Raw genomic sequence first — 23110 nt, forward strand, 5'->3', positions numbered from 1 at the left:
CTTAACCGACTGCGCCACCCAGGCGCCCCTGTATGACTATTTTCTAATGCCCTTGGGGATGCCCGAGGACAGTTTGCTTCCTTAACTAGTTCAAACACATTCATAGCACCATTCATTTACACTGGATATGAAGAAAGTATTTGCTGGATAATATGCATTGTTAACCTCAACATCAGAATGTTGATAAATCCCTAATGAGTTAGGCTTTACTGTAGAAAAGATACTGAAAAGAGGTCAGGAAGTGGGGTGGGGAGGCATAAGGATACATGAAGCTATACAGCCAAAAATTTAGTGTTGCTGGAAAGTGCAGCCATGGAGTATATTGGCTCTCCTGGTAGACTCGAATTCCATTCTGATTCTTCCACTTCCTAACTAACTCACTGATGGAGTTACTTCAAGCTGGAGTCTCAGTTTCTTAATCTGTAAAGTACCTCTTAATGTTGAATACATGACAATCACTTTGCTTCATAACTGTATTAGTAAATGTTCAACAAAGGTCTTACTATCAATAAACTATAGTCTGAGTGTTTGTTTCAAAAATGGAAGACAGAGATCAAATTTTAAACAACACTTTGAAAGAATGGTTTTTTCCTCACAAGGATTCAAGAATGAAAGAAGATACCATGCATTTGTTCACGCTATATGCCAAAAATCAGTCTAGGGTTATATATATATATATGTGTATATATATATATATATATATCACTTAATCCTTAACATATTCCCATGGAGGTGGACATTAGTGTCCCCTTTTACAGAAAAATAAACTCATGCTGAGAAAGGATGGATAATTTATTCCAGGTCACACAGCTAGGAGCTTAATCAAGGTCTCTGACTTGAAACACAGTACTTTTTTCAGCTCATCACACTTCTCTTTTTCAGCAGATCCCTTTTTCTGCAACACTGTTTCAGCGGTTCAAGTTGTACATACATTATTGCATCTCTCATTGGGATATTGGCCTCTGACCTACTAGACTCTCTTGTGCTAGGGATCTGAAGTTACTACATTCCTCTCAGCCCAGAAGTTAACTTTGAGAGTAAGAAATATGCTGGTTTCTAGTTCCCTCATATGTGCAGATATCTCCTGGAGGAAATAGTTGTCCATGTGTTCATTCAGGATAGACTTCTTAGTGCTACAGAAAGACTAAGAGCATGTGTTCTGCAAATTTGAGCCCCTTTCTCCCAAGGGCCATTTTTATATAAACCCAGCATGGAAACATTTTCTGATACTTCCCAAGAATAACAATTACCTATTACCAATTGAAGAAGTATGTCAGATAGCTTTACACTTAAAGGAGAATAAAGGAACTGAAAATAGTGGGAAATACTTTGTCAACTATAGGACCTTGAGGTCCTGGTACAAGAGCTCTAATTTGGGAAGGGTAGACACAGCAGGACACTACCTGCTTCCAGCAAATGTCCCATCTCCTTAGAGTAGACTTGGCTTTGATGGGACTTTACTTCAGCCAAATAAAATCAGGAGAAAAAGAACACTACTCTGCTCACAAAGAATCAACACGTTGTGATGACATCCTCTTGTCAGCATTCATGAGTTGTTTTTGTGACTGCGGGTTGATACCTTTTCACTGCACCATTTTGGTCAGTCCCACTTCTGACCCGTATGCATTTGTGTGGCTGAACTCCATAGCATCTAACTGTAAGAGTTGGGAGAAACCAACTGGTCTGCAAAGGTAACACACTCACCTAAGTGATGTGTCTAAGTGACGTTCATCTTTATCAACCTAGTAAATGAATAGTCCCTTTCTCTACTGACTTGGCAAAGTCATCTAGTTTATATGTGAGCAAAAAAGTTAAAAAGTTAAAAAGAATGCATGTAAACAGAGGAAACAATACTAAGTATTTTGTGCCAGGTGTTACAGGAGGTGTTGTATATATATTATGTCATTTAGTTCTTAACACAACCCTTACAGCAGGGTTATTATTCCTATTTATGGGCAAAGAACATAACCCCACAGACACTGAATTTTTCCAATGTCTTGAAGTCTCAGAAACCAGACTCAAATGCAAATACATTTTCATAATCCCATGCTTCCTCTTTCCCAAATTTTAAATTTCCATCTTCATATGAGGTAAGTACTATTATTATCTTCATTTTACAGATGAGATACTCATGCTGAGAAAACGAGCAAATTGCCTGAGATGACAAATTTTGTATTTGCAAAAAATAAAATTCCCAATCAGGTACATCTCACTCCAACAAATTATAAGTATTAGCAGTGGGACTTGGTTTAGTTTTTTTAGTTTTAGGTTTTTTTTTAATAAAATACTACGTCCAACTAAACAAGTTGACCATTGACTTGCTAATTTCAGATAGAAAGACCGGGACTGAATCAAACTACAAGGACAGAGGAGGAGATAGTAGTTTCAAAAGTCTGCTCTGATTAGCCACTCAGCAAACCTCTTTTTCCTATTATGCCTAATCAAAGAGTCACTGACTTACAACTGTGTCTTCACAGCTTTGTTAAGAACCACTGTTCTTTAACTGAGCAGTGGAATTACATAACTGCAAAGAAAACGTACAGCAGAAAGTGTTTTGCTTGCTAACTCATTACTACCTTCCAGAAAGCATAGTGATGCCTGGAGTGTGGAGAACGGGACAGTGGGAAGGGTTTGTGAGACCTGATGGTAAATTCTCAGGTGGAGCTGTGATTTGAACAAGTAAATCCAATTCTGCTATATTACTCACCTACTAGATGGCCCACCACCAGGGGCAGGTGTGTGTACTGGGGAGGGGTAGGGGAGGGGAAGGAATTAAACTCCTGTGATGTTGAAAAGATTAAGTGAGTTTGGGCAGGTGAAGTATTTGGCACAGATCCTGGTACATAGCAATAAGAATGTCATAATTGTTCATTATTATCACTACAGCATTAACCGAGGCAAAGGCTTAACAGTATCGGTCCAGACTGAAGTTTATCTTGGTTCATTCGTGTGCTACCCTGGTCTCTTGTTACTGCAAAGCAGAGGGGTGGTGAGTGACATGAGGAGGCCACATGCTTGATGCTGTCTGCAGCTTTGCTGCTTAGCCTGCTCTGCAGACCAGGTGTTCCAGTCACCAAATCTTTTGCAGGTACTTAGCAAATCAAAGCTGACAGCAGGAGGCTGTCAGCCTGACATATGATAAACACCCTCTGTAATTTAGCACTTTAACACAGCGAGTGTGCTAGCAGGATGAGTTAATTGCCAAGCTATCAACAAGGAGCACCCTGGAAGCCAGCTGAGAATGGTCTAAGAAACTTGGGGCTCTGGGGTAGTGGGAAGTTGTCAGGCCTGAAGAGAAAATTGGGCGGAGATGGCCAGTGAGGGGATTGGCTGGTGATACTACCAGCTTTTAACCAACACTTGACAATATGATTACCTACGAGCAGATGAAAAACAAAAACCAGAAAGAACAGAAATCAGAAGGACCCCTGGAAATTACGTAATAGAAACCTTGCATTTTACAGGTAGAAAGTGAGGCCAGGGATGAGGCAGCGGTAGAGGGGACAAGAATAGACTGAAGGCTAGAGAGTCAGTGACAAAGCCAGCAGATATAGTCCTGATCTTTTGAGTCTGAATTCAGTTTTCATGAAACCATATGGCCTTGTTTTCTATGCTTTTACTTTTAAAATGGTCTTCTGAAATTCACAATGCACAGCATAGTATAGACTCTGGCAGATCTTGACCTTGCCAATTACTAGTTCTGTGAACTCAGGCAAATTATTTAGTCTTTCTGTGCCTCTTTCCTTAACTCTAAGATGGGTTAATATTAGTATCTATCCCAACGGTAATATTATTATGACAATTATTTATTAATTTTTTTCCTGTTTATTATTTTGAGAGAGACAGAGGGCAAGCAGGAGAGGGACTGAGAGAGAGGGAGACAGAATCTGAGGCAGGCTCCAGGCTCTGGACTGTTAGCACAGAACTCGACATGGGGCTCGAACCCATGGACCTCGAGATCATGACCTGAGCCAAAGTTGGATACTTAACTGACTGAGCCACCTAGGAGCCCAAATAACTAAATGAGATCATACATGTTAAAGATTTCAAAGTCTGTGAAGGGGTCAATAAAATTCATTTAATGCTATTATTATTATTGCCCCCAGATTGTTAGCTTTAACTTATTGGTGATGGGTTTGGTTGGGATTTTTGTTGTGACTGGGGACATGGTAGACACATCAACTCTCTGATAAACTGCCACAAGAGTCTTCTCTTGTATTTCTCAAATTCACATTGAGGGAATAAACCTATAAACAGAAAAAAGCCCTGGACTAGTATCGTAGAATTTGATTCTGGTCTCAGGTGTGGAGTAATTACTGACTCAACAACAGACCATCCACTTGATTCTTTCGAGCCTTCTTTTCCTTATCTGCAAAGGGGATAATAATGTCAATCCTATTGTGTTACTGTGACAATCAAATCATATAATGCATGGGAAGTATTTCATAAAATCCGTATCAACAAAGTATAAACTTTATATATATATATATATACTTAATTTTTTTAACACTTATTTTTGAGAAATAGAGCATGAGTGGGGGAGGGGGACACAGAATCTGAAACAGGCTCCAGGCTCCAAGCCGTCAGCACAGAGCCCCATGTGGGGCTTGAACTCTGGAACTGTGAGTTCCAGAACTGAAGCCAGATGCTTAACCGACAGAGCCACCCAGGAGCCACTAAGCTTTATATTTTTGAAGCCGAAACTTCTGTTACCTCCTTTTCTCTTATTTTCCTATTTTTTCCTCCATCAAGTCTTAATCAATTCTACCTTTAAAATAGATCTCCAATCCAATAGGTATCCACCTCCACAGTCACCATCATACTCCAAATACTTGTCGTTTTTCACATGGTCACTTTCAATAGCTTCCTAATCCATTTCCTTGTGTTCGGTTTTCCTTTCTTCTAAGTCATCTCCACAGAGCGAATTGGCACTTAACTGACTGATTATTCAAAGGCTAGGATACAAAATCTTAACGTGATTACAAAGCTTTGTGCAACCTGGCCTCCTCTGCTAGCCTCCTTCCATAACATACTCCTTGTCACTCAGGCTTCCATGTTTTCAAATACTTGATAAAAACACTATCTTTCTGTATTGGAAAGTCTCCGTGTTCTATCTCCTGTGTCTCCCTACTCACACAAAACACTTCTGGTCGCCAAATATGTGGGTTTTTTTCCCCCAACACCAAGCAGTACTTCATGACACCAGCTAGGTGTCCTACAATTTAACTTAGTGCTGACACTATCTACCTGGAGGTAGCATCAAGTCCCCACAATGTAAGGACTCGGTCGTACAAGACCCCCCCCACCCCCTTCAGATGCCAGTCATAAGCTCAGTTTATCACCCGTCCTTCTAATCAACCAGCCCTAGTTTAGAGGTTCCACAAAACTCAGAGAAACACTGTACTTACTAGATTACTTGTTTGTTATGAAGGTATGTAACTCAAGGATAGGCAGATGGAAGAAACACCTAGAGCCAAGTATGGGAAAGGAAATGAATCAACCATGCCTCTCAGAGTGGACCACTCTCCCCAAACTCCATGTATTCACTAACCTGGAAATTCTCCGGCCCCTCTCCTTTTGAGTTTTTCTGGAGGTTTTATTTACACAGGCACGGTTGATTAACTTGTTGGCCATTGATGATTGAACTCAGTTGCCAGCTCCTCTCCCCTCCCTGGAGGTCAAGGGGTGGGGCAGAGAGTTGCAACCTCTAATTTTTTGTTGGTTCTCCTGTTATCCAGCCCCCATCCTTAGGTGCCTTCTATAAATCACCTCATTAATGCAACAAAAAACACTTTTAATGCTCCCATAACTTAGGATTCCAAGGTTCTTGGTAGCTCTGTTCCAGAAAAAGGAAGATCAAAAGAATATATATATCTTACTACAAATCACAGTGTCATACTTTCCCACCTCACAATATTGAATATAATGTTTCTTCACCTTGAAATGATCTTGTTTCCACTCTCCTATGAAATAATTTCTTGTTAAGGGGCGCCTAGGTGGCGCAGTCGGTTAAGCGTCTGACTTCAGCCAGGTCACGATCTCGCGGTCCGTGAGTTCGAACCCCGCGTCGGGCTCTGGGCTGATGGCTCAGAGCCTGGAGCCTGTTTCCGATTCTGTGTCTCCCTCTCTCTCTGCCCCTCCCCCGTTCATGCTCTGTCTCTCTCTGTCCCAAAAATAAAATAAAAACGTTGAAAAAAAATTAAAAAAAAAAAAAAAGAAATAATTTCTTGTTTTTGATGTCTCAATTTAATTGTTGCCTCAAGGAGGATTGACCTGACCCTGCAATCCAAATTGGCAGCTTTTTTTTTTACACACTTTTTTTTTTTTTTTACCTCACGCTCTTTCTTCGTAGCACTTACCTTTTAAATTGTGTGCTTACTTTTTTTTTAAATGTTAATTCTCCTACTCAATTGTAAGTTCTATAATGGCAAGGGCCATATATGTATTGCACATGTTTGTATCACTTGAAGCTATTTCCAAATAGGATAAAGTAAGTAGCAAAAAGCTCTTGCTTCTACATAGCAACCACGCCTAACAGAATCAATATTTAGAACTATTTTTAAAAATATACTGGAAAGGTATGGTAGCAAAGATGGATAGGTAAAATTCCTAAGAGGGAAAAGCCTCTTCCAGGTGGGCTTGAGATCAAGGTCCTCTTCCTTTCTCCTGGAGATGTTTGCCAAGTCTGGGAGTAGGCTCTCCGTCTGGCTTGCTATTGCCAGAGGGTCATTTTTAGGAGAAAGAAACACGTGGAGCTTCAGAAGGTTCTGGTTTCCTGCCATGGCAATATGAAATCTAAAAGACTTCCAGTTCCATGCTTGGTATTGACACCAGGATATTTGCCTTACCCCCTGTTCCCCTCCCACCCCCACTCCCCACCCCCCAGCTTTCTTGATATAATTAACAAATAAAAATCTTATGTATGTATGTACATATGTATTTATTTATTTAACATTTTGTAAATGTTTATTTATTTTGAGAGAGAAAACACACATGTGAGCAGGAGAGGAGTAGGGAGAGAGGGAGAGAGAGAATCCCAAGCAGGCTCCATGCTGTCAGCACAGAGCTCAGTGTGGGCCTTGATCTCACCAACTGTGAGATCATGACCTGAGCCAACATCAAGAGATGGATGCTCAACTGACTGAGCCACTGAGGCACCCCCAAAAATGTTATGTATTTAAAGGATGCAATGTAATGTTTTGCTATACATTTACATTGTGAAGTGATTATCATAATCAGGCTAATTAACATACCCATCACTGCACAAAGTTACTTTTTTTCTTCATTTTTTTTTGTGGTGAGGATACTTGAGACCTACTCTTTCAGAAAATTTCAAGTATATAATACAGTATTATTAACTATAGTCACCACGCTTTACTTGGGTCTCTAGGACTTATAACCAAAAGTTTGTACCACTTGACCAACATTTCTCTATTCTTCCCTCTTCCCCAGCTACTGGTAACCACTATTCTAATCTGTTATTATGTTGACATTTGTAGATTCCACATATAGGAGAGATCATGCAGTATTTGTCTTTCTGTGCCTGGCATATTTCACTAAGCATAATGTCCTCCAGGTTCATCCAAATTGTTGCAAATGGAAGGATTTCCTCCTTTTTTTTTTTTTTTTTTAAGGTTGAATAATATTCTAGCATGTCTGCGTATTTCACATGTTTTTAATCCATTCATCCAGCTATGGACACTAACATTGTTTTCAGATCTTGGCTATTGTTAATAATGACTTCATCAACATAGGAATGCAGATAACTCTTCAAAATACTGATTTCACTTTCTCTGGATATATACCCAAAAGTGGGATTTCTGGATCATACAAGATTTTGATTTTCAATTCTTTGAGGATACTCTGTATTGTTTTCCATCCTGACTGTGCCAATTTACATTTCCACAACAGTAATCATAGTTCCATTTTTTCTACACTGTCAGCAACATTTGTTATCTCTTTTTGAGGATAGCCATTCTAACAAGTGTGAGCTCGTATCTATCTCATTGTGGTTTTGATTTGTATTTCCCTGATGATTAGTGATACTGAGCATCTTTTTCATATACCTGTTAGCCATTTGTACACATTCTTTGGAAAAATTTCTATTCACTTTCTCTGCTTATTTTTTAATTGGGTTTTTATTTTTTTCTATTGAGTTTTATGAGAACTTTATATATATATATTTGTCTTGTTCCTAAACTTAGAGGAAAAGCTTTCAATCATTCACCATTGAATATAATGTTATCTGTAGGCCTGTCACTTATGGTCATACTATGTTGAGGCAACTTTCTTCTATACCAAATTTTCTAAGAGTTTTAAATCATGCTGAATTGTGTCAGATGCTTTTTTTGAATCTGTTGAGATGATCATGTGATTTTCATCTTTCTATTAACATGGTGTATCATATTTATTGATTTGTGTATGTTGAATCATGCTTGCATCCCAGGGATAAATCCCTCTTGATCATGGTGTAAGATCTTTTTAACGTGCTGTTGAATTCAGTTTGCTATTATTTTGTTAAGGATTTTTGTATCTATGTTCATCAGAAATATGGGGTGCAATTTTCTTTTCTTATAGTGTCCTTGTCTCACTTAGGGTAATGCTGGTGTCCTAAAATGAGTTTGGAAGTGTTCCCTTCTCTTGTTTTTTGAAAGAGTTTGAGAGGGATTGGTGTTCATTCTATTTTAAACATTTGTTAGAATTCATCACTAGGGATGGCTGGGTGGCTCACTAGGTTGAGCATCTGACTTCGTCTCAGGTCATGATCTCATGGTTCTTGAGTTCAAGCCCCACATAGGACTCTACACTAACAGCTGGGAACCTGAAGCTTGCGTCAGATTCTGTCTCTCTGTCTCTCTGTCTCTCTCTCTGCTTCTCCTCCTCCCTCATTTGTGCACTCTCTATCTCTCAGAAATGAATAAACCTTAAAAAAAAGAATTCATCAGTGAAGTCATCTGTTCCTGGCCTTTTTTTTACTGGGAAAATTTATTACTGATTCAATTTTCCTACTTGTTATTGGTCTTTTCAGGTTTTATTTTTCTTTGTGATTCAGACTTGGTAGGTTGTTTGTTTATAGACATTTATCCATTTCATCTAGGTTATCCAATTCGTTGGTCTATAATTGTTCATAGCATTCTCTTGTGATTCTTAGTATTTTTGCAGGATTAGTGGTAATGTCTCCTCTTTAATTTCTGATTTTATTTGAATTTTCTCTTTTATGTTTCTTGGTTAGTCTAGCCAAAATTTGTTAATTTTGCTTATATTTTCAAAATCCAGCTTGGTTTCATTGATCTTCTGTATTGTTTTATTCTCTGGTATCTATTTTATTTAAGGTCTTGTCTTTGTTATTCTCTTCATTCTGCTAACTTTGAGTTTAGTTTGTTCTTTTTCTAGTTCTTTGAGGTGTTTACTTGAGATAGGTTGTTTATTTGAGATATTTATTTTTTCTTAATATAGGTAGTTATCACTATAAACTGTCCTCTTACAAATGCTTTGCTGCATCTCATAAGAGGCTCAGGAAAACAAAGTCTTGTTGCATCTTGTATATTGTGTTTCCATTTTCATTTGTCTCAAGATATTTTTAAATTTCCTATTTAACTTCTTTTTTGATTGATTGTTCAGGAATGTGATGTTTAATTGCCACCCATTTGTGAATTTTCCAGTTTTTCTTCGGTTACTGATTTCTAGTTTTATATTATTGTGGTTAGAAAAGATATTGATATGATTTCAATCTTCTTCAATTTGTCAATATTTGTTTTCTTACCTAGCATATGATCTATTCCTTAGAATGTTCCACATGCATTTGAAAAGAATGTGTATTCTATTGCTTAGATGGAATCCTCTGTATATCTTAGGTCCTTCTGGTCTAAAACATAGTTCAAATCCAATGATTTGTTATTAATTTTGTCTAGATAAATCTATCCATTGTTGAAAGTGTGGTATTAAAATTATCTACTATTACTGTATTTTAATATATTTCTCCATTAAAATTTGTTAATATTGGCTTATATATTTAGGTACTCTAATGTTGGGTGCATATATACTTACAATTTTTATAACCTCTTGATGAATTTACTCCTTTATCATTATACAGTGATTTTCTTTGTCACTTAGTATAGCTTTTTACTATAAACTGGTTTTGTCTGATATAAAATAGTTACTTCTGTTCTCTCTTGGTTTCCATTCATGGAATATCTTTTTTCATCCCTTCACTCATCCTATATGTGTTGTTAAATCTAAAGTGAGTCTTGTATGGGCAACATATAGTTGGCTTTTGCTTTTTATTCATTCAACCATTCTGTGTGTTTTGACTGGAAAATTTAATTCATTTAAATTTAAAGTAATTGTTAATAAGTAGGTACTTACTGACATTTTGTTAGTTGTTCCTGGTGTTTTGTAGTTCCTTTATTCATTTTATTTTCTCTCTTGTTGTCTTATTTTGTGCTTTGATGATTATAATGCTATGCTTTAAGTCCTCTTTCTTTGCTTTTGTATATTCAACAGGACATTTGTAGTAGGCTGCAGTGATATGGGGATCCAGAAAACTTGGGGAAAAAAGAAATAATACAGTCTTGGATATTTTGCAATGCATAGAAGACAAAATTCCACTAACAGGAGGTATCTAGAATGAGCACAAAATGGTTCTCACTCATGAAGCATTAAACTAGACCCTGAATGTAACTAAAGCTATACCCAGTCCTGGCCTTGCTCAATTCTTAATTCATTTGAGGTAATCAGCCCTTCAATCTGTACCTAAAAGAGGAAAAGAAAAACATTCTTTGGAAATGAAATAACAGCAATCTCAGTGTTCTATAACTCTTTTATATGAAATATCTGGTTTGCAATAAAAAATTACTAGACACCTGAACTGTTAGGAGAAAGTGACAGAAAATTGAGAGAGAAAGGTACTAACAGAAGCAGCACCTTAGATAAAGCCAGAGGTTGGAGAAGGCAGACAAATAAAATAACTATGATCAATAAGTCAAATAGAATATGGATAATATAAATCAAAAGAGAAAAAAAAAACATTCAACAGACATTTCAATATATAAAAAAGTAGATATTCTAGAATGAAAACATACAACACTTGAAACTAAGAATTCATTGGATGGGTTAAACAGCAGGTGGTAAGCACCAGAAGACTTTTAGTTTCCTATTAGTAAACTCAGAACAGGTCAATAGATAATATATAACTGAAGCTTGGAGATATATAACTGAAGCTTGGTGAACAGAGCATAGGAGACACTTGGGACAAGTTTAACTTTTAACACTTATGTCTGAGTCCTAGAAAAATGAGCAGAGAGAAATAAATATTTAGAAGCAATACATGAGGGACACCTGGGTGGCTCAGTCGGTTAAGTGTCTGACTTTGGCTCAGGTCATGATCTCACTGTTTGTGAGTTTGAGCCCCATATGGAACTCTGTGCTGACAGCTCAGAGCTTGAAGCCTGCTTCAGATTCTGTGTCTCCCTCTCTCTCTGCCCTTCCCCTGCTAATGCTCTGTCTCTCTCTCAAAAACAAATAAACATTAAAAATATATATATTTAGAAGCAATATGTGAAAAGATAATGACTGAAGAATCTCCACAACCCGTTGAGGACTTCAATCTACACGTTCAAAAAGCAAATTTCAAATAAGATGAAATAAATCACACCTTGGTACAAAACATTTGAATGCTTAAAACCAAAGACAAAGGAACAAGAGACAAAAACAAAGCAAAGCAAAACAAAACAATAGTAATTTTATAATGAGGACTATGGAAGCCATAAAAGACAAATTTAGTTTACACTGCATAAAGAAAAAAAAAACTTTACCAAAAAGCCCTTCAAAAATGAATGCAAAATTAAGAGATATTTCTAAAAAACAAAAGCTGAGAGAATTTGTTACTAGCTCATGGCACTACATGAGGTACTAAAGGAAATGCTTCAGGATGAAGGGAAATTATCCTAAAGGAAGCACAAAACTCTGAAAGAATTAAAAGAACCAGAAAAGATAAATTTAAATGAATATTGATGATTTTTAGCAACAATAATAATTGTGTTGTGGAGTTTATACCATGTAGAAGTAAAATACATACAATAATAGCTCAGAGGTTGAAAGGGGTTAACAAAATTGAACTGTGGTAAGGTTTTTACAATATTTGAGAAGTACTAATGATTTAAGTTTGAATATTTATGTTCAGGACACCTATTGTAATCTCTAGGGTGACCACTAACATAATAAGGCAAAACAGTATAACCAAAAAGCTAATGGAAGAGATGAAATAATATGGATTTTTAAAATAATATGGAATCATTAAAAAACAATTAATAAAAAAGAATGTAAAACAAAAAGGATAAACAAATAACAAATGGAAGAGAAAAAAATGAATAAATGAAAATAAATGTCAAGATAGGAGGCTTAACCCCAAATTATAGCAATAATTATGTTATATGTAAATGGATTTAGCATTCCAAGTAAAAGACAAAAGATTGTTGACTTACTAAAATAAAAAACAACAACAACAACAACAAAAAAAACAAAGACACAAAACCAACAAGTATATCTGTATACAGGAGCCACATTCTACAAGACCAGTGTTCTAACCCCTGAGCTATGGAGCCAGGAGCCACATTCTAAATATAAGGTCATTGAATGCTTGACATTAAACATGTAGAAAAGATATACCATGCAAACACTAACCAAAGAAATTGTGTGTGACTATATTATTATCAGATAAACATAATTTTAAGGCTAGAGGTATTATTAAACATAAAAAAGAATATTTAATAATAAAGACTTAATTAAACAGGCAGATATAATTATGCATGTTTTCTATGCACTTAATATGGCTTTAAAATATATAACACAAATGTTGATAGAAGAGGAGAAATAGGTAAATACATAATTTTACTTGGAAGTTTTAGCATACCTCTTTTAGCAACTGATAAAAAAACGGACAAAAAAATCAGTTAGAATATAGAATTAATGTTTATAAAAAATAACACTCAACAAGTATAGAATATAAATTCTTTTTTAGTACATATGGGTCAATTACAAAAATAGAGCTTCATTAGGCTAAAAACAATACATTTCAAAATATTGAAGTTACACAGTGTATGTTCTCTTACCATAGTAGAATTATAGAAATCAACAACAGAAAAATAACTAGATTATTCCCAAATGCCCAGAGATTAAGAAGCATACTACTTAAGAGACTCTTGGTCAAAGAAATCACAATGAAAATTAGGAAGTATTTTGAAACTGAATAAAAATAGAAAAATGACATAAATTCATTTAAAATTACTTTGTAGCCAGTGTGTTTGAATTTGAAGATTTTTAGAAGTAAAGTAAGATTGAAAAGTCCTATGGTGACATGGTAAATTTATTTCCTAGGGCTGCCATAAAAAAGTACTACAGATTGGGTAGCTTAATGATTTATTTTCTCACAGTTCTGGAGGCTAGACATCCAAGATCAAGGGTTCAGCAGGTTTGGTTCTTCTGAGGCACCCCTCCTTGGCTTACAGATGGCCATTTTCTTGCTGTGTCTCCATTTGGCCTTTCCTCTATGCAGGTACATCCCTGATGTCTCTTCTTATAGGGACACCAGACATGTCAGATGAGGGCTCAGTTGTATGACCTCATTTAATCTTGATCAGCTCTTTAAGGGCCCTGCCTCTAAATATAGGCACATTGGAGGTTAATAGTTCAACATAAGTCCTTTGAGGGACGACTTAACTCAGTCCATAACAGATGAAAAGATCTTGGCCTGGCCTCTCTACATCTTTAAGGTTGAGCAAAGAAAAGAGGCAGAGATGAAGAATAAAAATAAATTTCTTAGAAAAATAGGTGTTCAGGAAAAGAGAAAACTCTAAAAACTGGGCTATTGTCAGTAGTTAAAAGGCCACAAAGAGTAGCAACAATAATATTGCTAGCCATTAACATTTGTTACCTGCTTATTGTTAAGATTTTCTTGATGATTAAATGAAATAGTCACATAACACTACAGCAAAATTCAGAGCACATACCAAGCATTTAATAAATGCCACACTTTTGTTACTATTTCCAAGAGCTTTGTTCTTGCTTGTGGAAGAAAGGGGCAAGCAGTGTCTCAGGAGCTGAATTTTGTTTAAAATGTAGCTATTAAAAATGTATGGTGCTGTGTTATCAAGTTTTTTTTTTTTCAAGAAGTATAATGGCAAATGGAGGTTAGAAGGAGTCTGCTGATGTATAATAGAAAGTATTGGTTGTCATGGTGAATCAAACCTTGAAGTAAGCAGAACATGTTTCATTTTATTTTAACTCTTATCCAAATGTCTCTAAAAGTATTCTCTCATTTGGAAAAGAATACAAGTAAGCTATGAAAAATTGATTTCTCACTAACAGGATATTTGGAAAATATAATGTAAATATGTGTAAGTAGGAAAGCAAAAAATGGTTTTGTTTCATTTAAGTTGAAGTAAAAGGACATAGGATGGAATTGTACCATGGACAAATTTCTTTATATTGTCCTCCAAGGTCTCTACCACCTATTATATTCGAAGGGAAAACCTGTGATACAGACAACAACAATGGCCCTTTATTGAATACTTACTATATGCCACACACTGTAAATCATTTTCTTCCTAAAGAAAGTCCGCTAAAATAAGAATGAAACATTAAAATAGAAAACGAAGTCTCAGAGGGATTATGTGACTTGCCCAGGTTCACATAACTATAAATGGGTGAACTAAGATATAAACCCAAGTTTGATGGATTGAGATTTCATCCTCTTTCCACTAAAGAAATGTTTATTTATTGAGTAGTTACTGGGAAAAGAGGCTGGAGTAATGAAATGCTGCAGCATTATTTGATACAGACTCTGAGATTTCACAACTGGCCCTTTTTCCTCTGAGGGAGGAAGCCAGCTGGGTAGCCTACCCTTGACCTTCCCGTGACTTCATCTTTCCCTTCCCTCCTCTGTGCCCTCTCCCAGGCCTTCAGTAACAACTTCTTAAGTAATGTAACTATCTCCGGTCAGTCCCCAGTCAAAGCTATCCTCTATATACACTGCTACCATACTTAGGTTTTCTGAAACACAGCCTGGAATTTGTCACTTCTTTGCTAAAACTGCAGCAACAAAATCACTACCCTGCATCATATTCAGAACAAAATTTCAATTCACCCCAAGCTGCCTTTCCTACTCCCAGACTTATTGGTGTCTAACCACCCTGAGATTACTACTTTACATTATATGTGTGTCCTATAATTCCTCACTTCTATGCCTTGGCTTATGATATTCTGTGGACTGTCCTCCCATATGATAGATATATCCCCATAAATCAAAATTCCTCTATATATTTTGCGGTCAACATCAATGCAGCTTTTCTTTCCAGAAGTCCGGAAATCTTTCCAGAAACACAGAGTCCCACTTCTCCCAGAGCACTGTCTATCCTTACTTTCACATTTGACATGACTACCTTATTGGTTTCCTGAAGGATAAGCCATTTAAAGACATGGCCTGTCTCTATTTCCACTGTAGCCTCTCCTCAATAAGTGTTTGCTTTGGTTGAAGAGAGAATTCTGTAATACTTGTATATTTAGTGTTTACTAAATATAGTTGCTATAAAATTTGGGCAGAAAGGGACACAGTAGCTTGTTTTTAAAATCTTATTTGGTCTAAGTTTGTGTATCTTTAGAGTCAGAATTCCTTTTCCTATTGGAAGGATATTGAAACGATTTATTTGGAAAGTTTGTGTTGTGAAAATCAAGTGAAGATTACAGAGTCATTTTTTTTCTAATAGAAAACCACTTCACAAATGATAGCTGAAACAAACAAAAAAATGGGGGGGGAGGGCAGGCCAAGTGTGGGAAACACAGAATGTTAGAACTCTCATTCATTTTACACATAGAGAAACTGAGGTGTGTGAAGTGACTGACCTAAAATGATTCTATTATCAAATGCTTGACTATTTGTAATCCAGTGGAGCATGTAGAGCTTGGCCTGCCACCCAAGTCTTCAGTCTTCAACTTTTGTCCATAATTATTAGTTGTTGTGGTGGTGGTGGTGGTTGAGAGAAATGGCTCTAAAGTCAGGTAAAACATGTTTTGACTATTCACTAGTGATGGCCTTTGATGAATTAATGAATTTGTCTAAGGATCATTTTATCATCTATATATAGAGAAAAGTATCAGTGTCTACTTCATACAGATGTTGTAAGGATACAGTTGAATGATGTTTGTAAAGGGATCAGCTCAGAGTGCAATGGAGTGCTCAGTGAATATTACTGTCACCATCATCAAGAGCATTATGTTTTTATTGTCATTATTGCTAATCACACTTCTTTAACAAAATTTGTTCTTAACGTTTATTTATTATTGAGAGACAGAGAGAGACAGAGCATAAGCATGGGAAGGGCAAAGAGAGAGGGAGACACAGAATCCGAAGCAGGCTCCAGGCTCCCAGCTGTCAGCAAAGAGCCCTACATGGGGCTTGAATTCACAAACCACAAGATCATGACCTGAGCTGAAGTCAGAACTTAACCGACTAAGCCACCCAGGCGCCCCACTAATCACACTTCTTTACTGTTTCCTTTCGTGGGGTCCTGGGCATAGCTCCTCTCAACAATGAAGATAATTTAGCTAGGTGCTGCCAGTGTTTCCCTACCTTCTGTGATAAGAATTACATTCTATGCTTGTTAATACAGCACATCAAGTCCTCCAACCCTGGTTCCTCCCACTGGAAATTCTGGTGCAGTGGATCTGGGTTGGGGACAAGCAGCTTGGTTTTAAAAAGTGACCCTCATGATTACTTAGAGAGAGGCTTGCGTCTCACAAGGCAATCTTCCCACCCTTTTGACAATTCAAATCTGATAAAGAGGGAAAAAGGAAAACAAAACAGGTGTTGCTTTTTCTAAGAACTGTAAATGGGTTCTATTCCATTGTAAAATAGTGGGGATTGGAATATCATACTGAGGAGTTATACTGTGCCAGAAACTCTTCAGGTCACAAGCGCATGTAGTCTCTTCCAACAATTCTATGAGGTGAGTGTTTTTATCTCATTCTGTAGATGAGGAAACAAACAACAAAAGCAAAACAACAACCAAACAAACATGGTAAGTCATTTGTCCAAGATCATACAGACAATGATTTAATAAATACTAGCGGGGGTCAGCATTTAAATTTATACATACCTTCACTGCTATGAATCTCTCTTCTCCATTCTTTGAATGTCCCAGAAAAATAATGAAAATCTGAGGATAAAGAGCTGTGAGCTGAAATCCTTAAAACCAGGGAATGTGCATTAGATATGGTTAGATTCCCCTGTGTCTAACATCATCTCCCTCATGATAGGTGCTCAGTAAACTTTATTAAATGAATAAAATTGAAAGCAAATTATGAAGACAAATTAAGACAAATGATTAAATGAGTGATATTTATTGTAGGTGCTCTCATGTTTTACTTCTGCTCTTCCTTTTCTTCCAACTGTAGAGTTCTTAGAAAATGTCCTACTCAGACCCTTGCTTTTCAGAGAAAGGGAACTATATTTTCAGTCTCTTCTGAAAATTATATTAGTTTGAGAAATGCCTTTTGCACATAAAATTGCTTTTTTTTAATTTTTTTATTTATATATGAAATTTATTGTCAAATTGGTTTCCATACAACACCCAGTGCTCATCCCAAAAGGTGCCCTCCTCAATACCCATCACCCACCCTCTCCTCCCTCCCACCCCCCATCAACCCTTAGTTTGTTCTCAGTTCTCAACAGTCTCTTATGCTTTGGCTCTCTCCCACTCTAACCTCTTTTTTTTTTTTTTTTTCCTTCCCCTCCCCCATGGGTTCCTGTTAAGTTTCTCAGGATCCACATAAGAGTGAAACCATATGGTATCTGTCTTTCTCTGTATGGCTTATTTCACTTAGCATCACACTCTCCAGTTCCATCCACGTTGCTACAAAAGGTCATATTTCATTTTTTCTCATTGCCACGTAGTATTCCATTGTGTATATAAACCACAATTTCTTTATCCATTCATCAGTTGATGGACATTTAGGCTCTTTCCATAATTTGGCTATTGTTGAGAGTGCTGCTAAAATTGCTTTTTAACTAGAATGTTGAAAAAAATCAGGGAAGGGGATAAGCAAGAAGTGAAGTACAAGAGATATTTTTAGGGTGTATTCTGTGTGATATTGTAAGAGTGGATGCATGGCACTATGAATTTGTTTAAGAGCATAAATCTTTATAGCACAAAAAGTGAACCTTAATATATGACAATTATACACAATTTAGAAGGTTGGGGGATCTCAGGATCGGATACAGAATATGACAAAATAATTTCACTGTTAGCAGTGTATGAAATAAGCTTACTTAAGGGGGTGAAGGCAAAAAATGCTGGTCTAACTAACTTTGGAAATGAGTAGAATCTATATGATTAAAGGTAAAAGAAACTGAAATGAGTAGAATCTGTAAGATTAAAGGTAAAAGAAACTGTACATAAGCACTGTATTCTAGATGATAAGGTTGTTTTCCAGGGGAGTATGGTTTAACAATCCTGAAACCACTTTACACGTATACTGAAACTGAACTGAACAACTAAATAAATGGATGGTTGGTGGTGGGAGACAGGTTTCTCACTATTAGCGTAGGAAGTTAGAGATAAGCAAGGTAGAAAGGCTAAAATAATCCATGTGGTAATGGATTATAGTTGGAGACATAAGTATGAACTCATGTTTAGCTTAATATAGGTACCAGTGGTAACATATAGAAATACTTATAAATATGTGTGTGTACACACACACACACACACATATATATTATTACACACACTTATATTTCCTTGTTTAGTCAGCTGAGAGGGCCTACATGCAAGGAACCCCCATAGAAACCAGAATACATAATGCTAAAAAGAAATGGGAGCTCCATGGAGAAATGGCTGATTTTAGAATTGTGACAGGAAATATACAAGATGGGCCTAGAGCGTTTTGTGCCAGAAAGTTAGTGCTAAAAACAAACAAACAAAAAACCCAAACAATCCCACAATGATGGGATTATGTCAAAGGGACATAGGAACCAACTGAAAGGACCCCTAATAGCCAAAGCCAGAACAATTTCAACAACAGAATAAATAAGTATTTGATATATAACTGAAAGTAAATATCCATGAGTCCATAAATAATGATTTAAGTGATAAATAAGTAAATAAATGCTTAGATAAATAAATAACTGAAGGTTAAGAGACAAATCCTGCCAGAAGAATTTCAGCAAATTTATTTAGATAATTCTATCCCCAACATATCAATATTGGTTCATCAGTTGTAACAGATATAACATACTAATTAATGTAAGATGTTTATAATGGGGCAACTAGGTGTAGAGTATATGGATACTCTCTGTACTATTTTTGCAATTTTCTGTAAATCTAAAACTACTGTAAAATTAAAAGCTTATTTAAAATAGGATGGAAAAAATATTCCTAACTAAAGTGAAAATCTGGTTTTATAATGCTCTTGCTTTAGAGACATCTGTTAGCATATTTGGACTTGCATGTTCAGATATGCATTGGGTGCCAAGAAAATGCTTCCAAAATAATGGCCCCTGAACAAAAAGTCAGCTTTAGTAAAACAGCTTTGTGGCTTGTAGTTCAATGGGCTGGAGCCAGATTGTGTATTTGGTAACTAGAACCCCTCTCCTATTTGGATTGTCCAATCATAGCAAAAACAGCCCACCAATGTTAGAGACCATTTTGTAAGAAAAGAAAAAAAGGATGATTGTGTAACTTAGTACCTGTCTCAGCTGAATTGTTTTTAAGGCTTTAAGTTTTTCACAGAGGAGAGAGGCAAAAACACTTTGGAATAGTGAGCTGTTTGCATATTTTTGCACCTACTATATCACCTTTCTCCTATGTTTCACTATAGGAAATTTGTACTTATTGGAAAGAGAACACACCAACTATGTGTTTAGAGATCTGATTTTAGAGTCCTTTTCATATGAAGTGTATTATTAAAGACAGTCCCCATTAATTCCTTTAGCTTATGGGTTTTTGAATATCTAGAAAAACACCTTTTCTGTTTCTAAAATTTAACCTTGAAATGACTGTTTCTAATAAATACTAAACACATCTAATACTTCATTAAAATATTGAAAGAATGAGATTTGGAGCTTCAATATAATAAGTAAACATTTAACACAGGATTATTGGGATACTTGTCTTTGTAATTAATCTATTGATTGAATCAGTAATTACAATCTCTCAGCAAATTAGTATATTAACATATGCATTTAAACAGAAAAATTATATGCTTTAAAATAACTAAATATGTACTTAGCTTATCAGGATTATTTGAATAATTTAAAATTGGTGTTTTCTCCCATGAATTTAGACAGGAAATTCAGACAATCTGTTAAAGTGTTTTATTTTACTTTAAATAGAAGGGGTGGGGCAAGAAAAAAAAGTATGAAAATTATAAAATAAAAATTTAAGTTTTTGTTCAGTACTGGAGTTTTATCCTTTTTGGGATTAACATTCTCAACTATGCATATCAAAGTCTTACTCATCTTTAAGGTCCAGCCTCTTAACTGTATATCCTTGAAGGTCTTCTATTTGTTCAGATATATGTAATGTGTCCCTCTTCAGAAACCCTGAAGGGATGCCTGCGTGGCTCAGTCAGTTAGGCATCCATCTGACTGGCTCAGGTCATGATTTCACAGTTCATGAGCCCTGTGTCTGGCTCTGTGCTGACAGCTCAAAGCCTGGAGCCTGCTTCAGGTTTTGTGCCTCCCTCTCTCTCTGCCCCTCCCCTGCTTGTGCTCTCTCTCTTAAAAATATATAAATATTAAAAAAAAAGAAATCCTGTTAACTTCATAGACAAACATAAACAGACTACAAACAGATTACAAACATGTGAAGAAGACTTGTGTCTATCTAGTCTCAAGGGAAGCGACTCCAGATAAAACGAACTCAAATATTTTTCTCTTGATGGTCACATATAGAAAATAATGTAAAGGAATGTCCAGTTAAAGATTATTATGCAAATCACAAGTCTGATTGCATGACATCATTGTATATTTAAAGATCTGGTTTGAGGCTGTAGTACAGAGGGAAGGAGTAGCTTTCACTTCCCTTAGGCAGTTATTAATTAGATCATTGTTCAAGAATTTTATCAATAATTCTAGTTTTTTAGGAAGGGTTAGATTTTTTGTCATGAAAAAAGTTCTCAGATGAGGGTTAGGAAAATTTCCTTTCTCTGCACTGGATGACTTATCTCAAACCAGACTACATAAAACAGGAAGCAGAGAAATAAGCATGGAAGGCTTTCCTACAATGTAAGTTTTATTAGAAGAGTTTTTAGAGGGAGCAAAATTTCTTCTTCCCTCTTAAAGGGATTTGCCACAGATATGGACAGATAAATCAACAAAATATCTGTTTTCTTCACTGACCAATATTATGTTTTCACCCTTGGGTTCCAAGCAAGCCCAAGGAACAGAATAGTTACATACATGAGTAAGTAGAGAATTTTATACTTGTGTGCCTTCACAAACATTGTGCTGTTTGTGCTACATTAAATCAAAGTGAGAGAATGAAGGAGCTCATAATTCCAATCATAAAATAGCATGCTAATACTACAACCAGCTGCAATAGATGAAGAAAGACTTCTGTTTTTATAAACTTTCCTTGCTATCTTAGAAAATTCGATTGCTTTTTGCCCCCCACCCCCCGTAATAATTACAAATACAAAAAGAAAACCACAGGCGTTCACAAATCAATTCAATGACCTGTTTATACATTCAAATGTTTCATTCAAAAACAAGGGGCGATACTCAATTTCAGTTCTTATGTAACAAAAGAACCCCCTAATTCCTGGATATTGAGATTTTTATTTCTTTTGCCCTTATCTGAAATGAAGATAATTTCACTTGCAACAAGGAACACAAATTTGTTCATTAAGAGAATGTTTGATCCATATGCTTATAGCCAGTGCAATTATGCAAGGCAATGAGGGAAATTCAGAATAATCTTGAGTCACTAATGCTTTTGATGAAAACAATATTGATGTTGAAGATATCACAATGAACTTAAAAGTGAAAAAGATGATAGCAACCCCAACTACAATTAAGACTTCATGCACTCCATTCTGAGTACTTGATATACTGAGCAGACAAAAATGTCAGAAGGATATTGAAGATTTAATAGCAAAAATAATGTTTGTATGATGGATAATTGTACCCCAAATTTGAGAATATGTATTTTTTTCTCAAGCACATAATGAACATTTAAAATAAATATATGCTATGCCATAAGTTAAGTCTCAACTAACTTCAAAGAATTGGTATCATCCATATCACATTATGTGAACATAATTCAACTTATTAAGAAATCAGTAGTAAGAAGAAAAACAAGAACAATCCCTTATGATTAGAAATTAAGAGCAAAATATATATACTTCTCAACAATGGATGGGTCACAAAAGAAATCTTAAAGGAAATAGAATATACTTATAATTTAGCTATAATAATAGTACTACATATCAAAACCTATAGGGTACAGGTAATTAATTGGCACAAATGAATGTTTACTTTTGAAAAAAGGAAAGCCAAATATCAATAAATAACAATCTAACTAAAATATTAGAAAAATAATAAAAAATAAACACAAAGAAATTTGATATCAACATTAATAATATAGAGGGAGCAAAATGTAGTGAAATAGAAAGACACACTAGAGATAACCTACAAAGCTAAAGTTTTGTTGTTTGGGAAATTAAAAAAATTGACACATTTCTGCTTGGACTCTTCCAAACAGAGAGAGAAGAGGAACAAATAGACAAATAAAAAAATGGGAAACTGAACATAACTCTAAATTCTACAGATACTAAAAATATAATTAAAAAATTTTATTTATTTATTTATTTATTTATTTATTTATTTATTTATTTATTGACAGGGAGAGAGAGAGAGACAGAGCATGAGTTGGGGAGGGGCACAGAGAGGGAGACACAGAATCTGAAGCAGGCTCCAGGCTCTGAGCTGTTAGCATAGAGCCTGATGGGGGACTTGAACTCACGGACCGCGAGATCATGACCTGAGCTGAAGTCAGATGCTCAACCGACTGAGCCACCCAGGCGCCCTAAAAATATAATTTTAAAATGGAAAAATTGC

Source organism: Puma concolor, chromosome A1 (genome assembly GCF_028749965.1).
Source record: "Puma concolor isolate L17-30 chromosome A1, mPumCon1.1.hap2, whole genome shotgun sequence".
Taxonomy (NCBI): domain Eukaryota; kingdom Metazoa; phylum Chordata; class Mammalia; order Carnivora; family Felidae; genus Puma; species Puma concolor.